Here is a 9,653-nt window from a genome sequence, read left to right on the forward strand (position 1 = left end):
GCTGGTGAGAGCAGGGGATTCCAAAACAACCACCAATTATCATCCAGCCATCCAGCAACTCTTACAATCATTCAAAGGCGTTTTTGAGGAGTCAACAGGGATGCCTCCAACCAGGAGCCATGATCACAAGATTAATCTCCTTGAGGGAACTCAGCCCACGTGTGTAAGACCCTATCGGTACCCTTACTACCAAAAGGAGGAAATAGAGAGGCAGGTGAGGGAAATGCTGACTTCAGGGGTGATCCGGCCTAGCCTTAGTCCCTACTCTTCACCGGTCCTGTTGGTTAGAAAAGCGGATGGCAGCTGGCGAATGTGTGTAGACTACCGAGCACTCAACAAAGCAACGGTGAAAGATAAGTATCCCATTCCTAATATTGACGAATTATTAGATGAGCTGCATGGGGCCATGATTTTCTCTAAATTAGATCTAAGGTCGGGATACCACCAAATCAGAATGGACCCTCATGATATACCTAAGACTGCTTTTAGAACACATGAAGGCCACTACGAATTCCTTGTAATGCCTTTTGGCCTTACCAACGCCCCATCTACCTTCCAAAGTCTTATGAATAACCTATTTAAACCCTACTTAAGGAGGTTTGTACTAGTGTTCTTTGATGATATTCTCATTTACAGCAAAAGCTTCACAGACCACCTGAAACACTTAAAGTGGGTTATGGAAATCCTAAGAACAAATCAGCTGTTTGCTAAGCTATCCAAATGTGCCTTTGGTAAACAAGAAGTGGAATACCTAGGGCACCTAATCTCAGAGGAAGGGGTAAAAGCTGATCCTGCAAAAATCACCGCCATGACTAATTGGCCCATTCCTAAAAATCCAAAAGCTTTGAGGGGGTTTCTCGGCCTAACAGGTTACTATAGGAAATTTGTGCAGGGGTATGGAGGGATTGCTGCCCCTCTCACTAGCCTGCTAAGAAAAGAGGCCTTCCAGTGGAATGAAGGGGCTAATTTGGCTTTCAACAAATTAAAGGAGGCCATGACAACCCCTCCTGTTCTGAGGCTACCGGATTTTTCGAAGCCTTTCCTAATAGAATGTGATGCATCGGGAGAAGGGTTAGGGGCTGTTCTAATGCAGGAAGGAAGGCCTCTAGCCTACTACAGCCACGGGTTAAAGGGGAGGAACCTGTTATTATCTACATATGAAAAGGAGCTTCTGGCTTTGGTCTCAGCTGTGCAGAAGTGGAGGCATTATCTCTTGGGGCATAGATTTAAAGTCAAAACAGACCAGCAAGCTTTGAAGCACCTTCTCCAGCAGAGAATGGGTACTCCGGCTCAGCAAAGGTGGGTTTCTAAATTGTTAGGGTTTGATTTTGAAGTGGAATATAAACAGGGCAAGGAGAATAAAGCAGCAGATGCTTTATCCAGAATTCATTCCACCAATCACTCAGAATTCCCAAATCAACAAGAAGTCATGCAAGAAGAGGAAACACACAGCCAAACAGCACACAACCATGCAATCAGTATTAGCAATCCAACATGGATAGAAGAGTTAAAGAAGGCTTATCCAGAGGACTCCTCCATTCAAGGGCTGCTACAGCAATATCACCAGGGAGAGTTAGACACCGGCAAATATCATCTCCAGCATGATATCCTCTTTTACAAGGGCAGAATCCATTTGGGGTCCATGGAGCCAATCCAGCAGCAGATCCTGCACCAATTCCATAGTACTCCATTAGCAGGGCACATGGGGATACATAAAACTTTTTCTAGAATTAAGAGAGAATTCTACTGGCCTGGATTAAGGGCTGCTGTCAGGACCTTCGTGAGGGAATGTGATGTCTGTCAAAGGAACAAATCAGAAACATTGCACCCGGCAGGTCTCCTACAACCCCTACCAATCCCAGACCGCATTTGGACTGAGATTAGTATGGATTTTGTAGAGGGACTTCCGAGCTCATTGGGAAGGAATGTGATCATGGTGGTGGTGGACCGTTTGAGCAAGTATGCTCACTTTGTTGCTCTTACACATCCCTATACGGCAAGCACAGTGGCAAGGGTCTTCATGGATAATATCTTCAAGCTGCATGGAATGCCAAATACCATTGTAAGTGATCGTGACCCAATATTTACTAGTAATTTCTGGCAGGAAATATTCAAGTTGAGCGGTACCGAGCTTCTCATGAGCTCGGCCTACCACCCTCAAACCGACGGACAAACCGAAATTATGAACAAAGGGCTCGAGGGTTACCTTCGTAGCTTCTCGGGGGACCGACCGAAGGACTGGGCAAAATGGTTGGCCTTGGCAGAATGGGCATACAACACGTCCACCCACACATCCACCAAACTTAGCCCCTTCGAAGTGGTGTACGGCCAGCCACCTCCCCGATTGCTACCATATGAGCCCGGAGCCACTCGTGTCCACACAGTCGACGAAGAACTAAAGAGCCGTGACTACATCTTAGCTCTCATTAAGGAAAACCTCCGGGATGCACAATCAAAGATGAAATTTTTTGCAGACCAAAAGCGCACTGACCGGACGTTCGAAGTCGGAGATTGGGTCTACCTGAGGCTCAGGCCATACCGCCAAATGTCGGTGTCCACCCGCCGAAGTCTCAAGTTCTCTCCACGGTACTATGGGCCGTTTCAGGTAATTTACCGGGTTGGGAGAGTGGCATACAAGCTAGATCTTCCAGCAGAGTCAAGAATATTCCCCATTTTCCATGTCTCCAGCCTGAAGAAGACTTTGGGGGAACGGATCCACCCAAACCCACAGCTGCCGGAGGTCACTGTCTACGGAACCCTAGCTCCAGCACCCGAGTGTGTCCTCCAACGACGATTGAAAAGGAAACGGAACCGAGCAGCAGTGGAGGTGCTACTTAAATGGCAGGGAACGACGGAAGAAGAAGCTACTTGGGAAGACTTGGAGGATTTGTGCCGAAAATTTCCGGACCTTGCGGGCAAGGTCTTTTGAGGAAAACGGCCGTGTTATGCGCATGAAGGCAAGGGTTCCTGAAGTGGGGGAAGATTGTCTGAAAGGAAGAGACGATGGGGGAGAAGTTTCAGGAAGAGGAACGTGGCAGCAGGAGAAGTGTTGAAGTGGGAGTTAGTGGGAGTTGTAAACGTGATCCACTAACTATAAAGTGGAACACGTGGAGTCAGCATTTAATAGAGTCAAGCATTAAACTAGGAGTAGTGCATTAGTTGGGTTAGTTGCTTAATGTATGGGATTAGTGTAGGCGTGGGTTAACTGGCAGGTTAGTGGCCAGCAGTTATGTTATAGCACTTCTGTAATTAGTATTTAAGAGAGCCTTTGGCAGCTTAATGAAGGATCGAGAATTCGCCCAACTTCTTGTGTCTCTTGAACCGTGTGTTAGAGAACAAGTTCTCAACTTAAACCGTGAGTTTAGTGTGAGCAGGGAGAGAGTTTGGAGAGGAGATTTATTCTATTCAGTCTTTAAATATTTCTGACCATAACAGAGCCTTAGTTACAGTCTTATAAAAAAAAAAAATAGAAGAGTTTGTGAACAATCTGGGAAAGAGGTGGCTTCGAGTTTCACACAAATCTTACATTATCAAATAGATGTTCTTCACTCTGATTGATGTTTATATGCAGTAGGTTCTGATAAGCGTCGAATGTTGCACATTCAAGCCCCTTAACTTATATATGTTAATTCCTTAGCATTGTTATTTGTTTAATTTTGTGTTGTTTTAATGTTTTCAGGTTTTAAATAAAGATGCAATTAATTCCATTAATTTTGGGCTTAAAGCACACTTTGAGAAGACCTAAAAGATATATTTAAACTTAACCAATCATAATAGAATACCTATGTGATGTGGTTAAGTTTAATCAAATCAAAGGAATGACTAAATTGGAATTTCTCTAATAAGAGTCAAAATCGGATTGGATTCAAATTTGGATTATGCATATGTCTCAGTGTTTGGATCATAACTTTTGAGTCAGATATTGGATTGCAATGAAATTGGTGGCGTTGGAAAGCTAATAAAATATTTAACAAATATATCAGAAATAACTTTTCCCAAATTCGGACGTTTACTATGTCAAAATCGCCACGTAATAAAAGACTGCAATTCTGGCCGAATTTGGAATCCTTTTCCTACTTGGATTGAAGTTTCAATCTCCTACTTGGACAAGAAGACTCAAGAGATGATTTTTCTGGAATTCCAAAGGCTTCTAGGACTTGTGTGCTCCCTATAAATAGACCCGTAAGCTTCAAGAGAATGTGTGCTTGGTGCTTGGTGCTTGGTGCTTGGTGCTTGGTGCTTGGGCTTGTGCTTAGATTTAGACAGAAAATTCTTCTCGGAGGCCTGACAAGTTGAAGAGGAGAAGAACATGGCAGGAGGCCATCCCAGCACTACGATGAGCGGCTAAATTTCTAATAGGGTGTTGATGTAGCCCTTTCCAAGTAACGATGGTTTAATTGTATTTTAATTTGGGATTTTCTCTATGCATGATGGTTGTATAACTGTGAGAATTGATTTTAATGTTTATATTCAATCATTATGAATTTCTTATCTTGTCTTAGAAAGTCTTTTATATTGATTGAACTCAATCCTTCGTATTTTCTGTGATTATGTGAATGATTGTTATACAACGGTTTTAATTGATATATGATCAAGAGGATTAGATAGACCATGCCTAGGAAAGACGGATTGTACTACACCCTAGTTTAGTGTAATTTAGGTAGACAGTCTGTGCCAACCGAAGATGGGTTATACTATTCCATTGATTGTGTGTATATCCTATTAAAGACGTAGCTAGTCCATGCCTAGGGAAGACGGGTCGTACCGCATCTTAGTAGTTAGGTGGACGGTCCGTGCCAACTGAAGATGGATTATACTTATTCTTTTGAGGTAATTTCTTGACTACTCGAGTGAGACGAGCCCTATATCATGCATAGTATGAATTTTCCTTGTTAATTTATTATTGACCATTGTTATGCGGTGAGTGGTGAAATCAATCCCCTATTCTTTATCTCATCCATACTATCTTTATTTTTATGTCTTTTACTTTTATGCATTTATTTTTTAGAAAACAAAAATCAAATCAAACATATTTTAAATTAAGTTATATTTAATCTCAAAAAGCTTAATAACAACGCATACGCAGTCCTTGAGGTTCGACACCCTCTCCATAACCTTATTCTACAAGGATTCGTCCTATTGCGAGTGGTAATTTTATTATTGATATATTTTGGTAAACAAAAGACCACATCAATTTTTGGCGCCGTTGCCGGGGATCGAACCCGGGTCACCCGCGTGACAGGCGGGAATACTCACCACTATACTACAACGACTCGTCCTATTGCGAGTGGTAATTTTATTATTGATATATTTTGGTAAACAAAAGACCACATCAGGTTCCATCGATCTCTAGATTTTAACAAGTTGTGAATATGCTGGAGACTCATTCTTGAAAATCAGTTTTTTCGAATTTAGGGTTATTTTCCAGTACTGTTTTCCCCTTCTCTTTGACCTATTAAGCTGTACTGATTATTTGGTGATGAATACATAAATCAATTTGTAGTATTTATAATACTCGATCTTGTAATGATCTTCTTTATTTTTTGGGATTTCTTGTGATGTGAATTGGATACTTGAATGGATAATGGAATGGATTTGCATGATTTGGTAGAATGAATGAGATGATGAATACTATTCAATTTACCAACAAGAATATTTCCATTTTCTAATATTTTCATATTGAAAGTCATAATATATAGTTAAGAAAAATAACTCTAACCCCCAACGACCGGAGGTCTGTGCCAAAGGACAAAAAAGATGCAATGTGGGACATTATTCGCGTGAGAAACTAAATTTATATATACATTTGCTTCATTTAGTTGTTTTTATTAATTATATCAATCATCACTGTTTGTTAGAATGAAAGTACTGGCACCGTTGTGGTTATAACTTCTATGTAAAGGAAGTTCGAGTTTGAGACGAACCTTCCACTAGAGATTTTATGGAGAGTCAAAAAAAAAAAAAAAAATTCTTTCAACCTTATAAATTATGGTACTTTAAAGAAACAGACGAAGAATAATTTACTAAAGAAAGAATGGTTCATTCTTTAGTACTTGCTTATGTCAAATAAATGGATTACTAGGCACAAAGTTTAGTTATTTTGTCTCACAACCCAAAGAAATTAGAGAATCAACAATTAACAAGTTCATGATAACAGATGGTAAAAGACGATTTGTGCAGAATATAACCCACATGTAATGGAAATAAATTCGTCATAAAAAAGATAACAGAAATCCAATTTTAGACAATTTGAGCCTAAACTTCATGATCTAATTATCATCAATGACTCAATGGCAAGCAGAATTTCTCATTAGACGTGTCACGACAGCTTATCTGCAAGAAGCCAGTAGAGAATTTGGCAGTCAACCACCAATAGTAACTTTTACAGTAAGGAGCTAAATTCCCCCACCCCCCCTGCATTCAGTGAAAAATGCAATTGGATATACCTTAGCATTAGCTGTCAATCCAAATTAGATCAATCCAAAACAAGGCCAAGAAATCGAAAACCATGGTCACCATCCCCATCAGTCATATACACATTCACATATACAAAAACGCATGCATGCATACATACATTCGACCATGCTTGAATTTAGGAAGCTAGCCAAAACAGAAAAATCCAAAAAAAAACAAAAACAAAAACCAAATGGTCCCAAAAAAAAAAAAAAAAAACAACAAAAACACAAACAGACAAAGAACGGCAGAATTGATCAAAAATTGAGATTGAAAACTCTCAAATCAATAGCAGGAAATACATACGCACACACAGAGACACGTATATATATATATATATATATATATATATATATATATATATATATATATATATATAGTAGAAAAAGGAGGAACTGAACTGAAACCTGGAATTCTCTCTCTGTTGCAGAGGCGAAAATCGATTTGTCTGTGATGATTCAGAACGACAATAGTTGGGTAGTATTGGATAGAGCTACGCAGAGATCTTTTTTTTTTTTCTTATTTTGGAATAAAAAGCGAAGGAATTTAAGAGCAAAAACCACTTGTTGAAAGCAAATTCTCGGTTTTGCAGCAAAACAAGAGAAGAGAAAAAAGATGAGTTTGAGAGAGAGAGAGAGAGAGGGGAACTTGTTGAAAAGGGAATGACTCATATTGATTAACGAAAAGTTCACATTGGTTAATGGAAAGTTCATATTGGTTAACGAAAAGTTTTTTGATATGCCCAATATTTGATTGCTCTCTTTAAAGCTTATCTGCAAGCTTTGAATTTGTTATTACTTCAAGGCACCGATTCATCGAATTACGTTTAGTCTTCCAATGTCTGCAATAAGTTTCTCAATGTATCTTTCATGCTATCATTCTCCTATAAAATGGAGTTTGTTTCAGGAACTAAGTAGAGAGATTTGTGAGAGCGAAATTGGGTGTATTTGGGATTTGGGTTTGTGAGTGTTTAGCACTCTTTTGTGTACTCCTTTTGTTATAGTGAAATCTCTCCCTGCTGTTGCACTGTGGACATAGGCAAATTGCTGAACCACGTAAATTCTGTTGTCTTTTGTTTTTTTTTTTTTTTTAAACACTATATCACATTTGTTCCGCGAGTGTTTGTGTGAGAAATTCGCGACTTTTCACACAACAGAACTTACTACTCTGTAAAATCACCGGGGTTGAATCGCCGGAAATAATGTAGAAAATGCGAGAGAGAGAGAGAGAGAGAGAGAGAGTTGATTTGGAGAAAATGAGGGACAGGGAGAGATAGAGGTGTGAATCGTGATATTAGGGCAAAAGAATATTTGAGTTGGGAAAAACAAGCAGAGATAAAAATTTCGTGCGAAATTAGTAGCGCCAAGAATCCCGCCTAAAAATTTTAGTCAAAATGGCGTAGTTTATATATTGTCAACTAAACTTGACGCTGATATAAATTTATCAGTGTCGACAGGTGTGTGTCGACGCTAATAGTAGTTTTTTCTTAAAAAAAAATTATGTTATATAAAAATCGTTTAAACCTATTAAATTTTATTTAAAAAATAAATAAACTTATAAAAATATATATATATAAAATAATATAAAGCTATTAAAATTTTTGATAACAAACCTATAAAAAATCATATTTAATAGGTTTCAATATTAATCTTTTTTTTAAAAAAAAAAAAAGTTTAATAGGTCTATATGATTATTATTATTATTATTATTTGTTATACAAGATCATTAGCGTCGACCTAAAGTGGACACTGATAATAGGTTATTAGCGTCCACTTTAGGTCGACACTGATACTTTTCAATTTTTTCAAAAAAAATAATTTTTTTTTTTATACATGATCATTAGCGTGACCCCAAAGTCGACGCTAATGACCTATTATTAGCATCGACACCTAGATGTCGATGCTGATAATAGGTTATCTACGTCCACTTTTGGTATCGACGCTGATGTGGTTCTTTAGATACCACATCAGCCTCGACCCCAATGTTGACGCTGATAGTTATTTATTAGCGTTGACTTTAGTGGACGCTAATACTGAAAATTTCCCGCGTTGTCTCAACCCACGTGAGACAAAATTTTCCTCCAGGTTATTAGCAACGACACATTAGCGTCAAATATGTGCGTGACCACTCCGGTTGATGACGCTATCACTTGTAGAAAATGTGTGGATAATTGTCCTATAGAGATTGAAGGAAGAATTTTGCCAGTGAAGCTTGCTGTATTTGGCAAGCTGGGTTTTGACGTTATTCTGGGCATGGATTGGTCAGTGAAGTACGATGCTAGTATCAATTGTCGTAGGAAGGAAGTTACTTCCCGACCTCATGGCATGGATGAGTTTACATTTTGCGGATCTAATGTGCGGTTTACTCTGCCACTCTTTTCCGCCGTACAAGCTATCAAGAATGTTAGAGATGGAGCACAGGCCTATTTGGTATATGTTCAGGTTAAGCCAAAGACTTGGGCGAAGCTAGAAGAGATTCCGATCGTATGTCACTACTTGGATGTTTTCTCTGAAATCACGGGTTTGCCACCTGATTGTGAAGTTAAGTTCTCCATCGACTTGGTACCAGGGACTCAGCCTATCCACAAGGCACCCTACCGTATGGCACCGATTGAGTTAAGGGAATTGAAGGAGCAGCTTCAGGAGTTACTAGACCGGGGTTTCATTCGCCCAAGTGTATCATCGTGGGGAGCGCCGGTGTTGTTTGTGAAGAAGAAGGATGGGTCTATGCGGATGTGCATAGATTACCGTGAGCTGAAGAGGGTCACTATCAAGAACAAGTATCCCTTTCAAAATGCTACCTAGTGTGATTATTGATTAGAATACTAAATAATACAATGGATTGTATTTTTAGCGGTACTTTACGATTGAGCTTAGAGTTGTTTGGAATTAGGAGTACAAGCGATCTGAGGTAAGTATTCTACTCACTGAGAAAATATATATTTCTATATGTAATAGAGTGATATATATATATATATATATATATATTGTTTATGAAACCGAACCGACCATATGATGAAATATATGCTTTGAGATAGTTTGATTAGTTTCGATTATGTTTAAACTATATCAATGATGTTTAAGAATTGATGCATGAGTGAAGCGTGTTGAATTGTTTTAAAGTGTTTGAGTGTGTACTACGGTTGTGATTTAAATTATGCAAAATTGTTTGAAAACATGTCATGTTGAAACTATTTATGT

At 38.9% G+C, this 9,653-nt stretch overlaps 1 non-coding gene across 1 annotated transcript; it reads right to left on the minus strand.

Annotated features, from left to right (window-relative positions):
- Nucleotides 1-5,201: 5,201 nt before the first annotated feature.
- TRNAD-GUC (transfer RNA aspartic acid (anticodon GUC)) lies at nucleotides 5,202-5,273 on the minus strand. The gene has a single exon. It is a non-coding gene; the product is annotated as a tRNA-Asp (tRNA).
- Between the last annotated feature and the right edge of the window lie 4,380 nt (nucleotides 5,274-9,653).

This window comes from Alnus glutinosa, chromosome 1 (assembly GCF_958979055.1).
Source record: "Alnus glutinosa chromosome 1, dhAlnGlut1.1, whole genome shotgun sequence".
Classification (NCBI taxonomy): domain Eukaryota; kingdom Viridiplantae; phylum Streptophyta; class Magnoliopsida; order Fagales; family Betulaceae; genus Alnus; species Alnus glutinosa.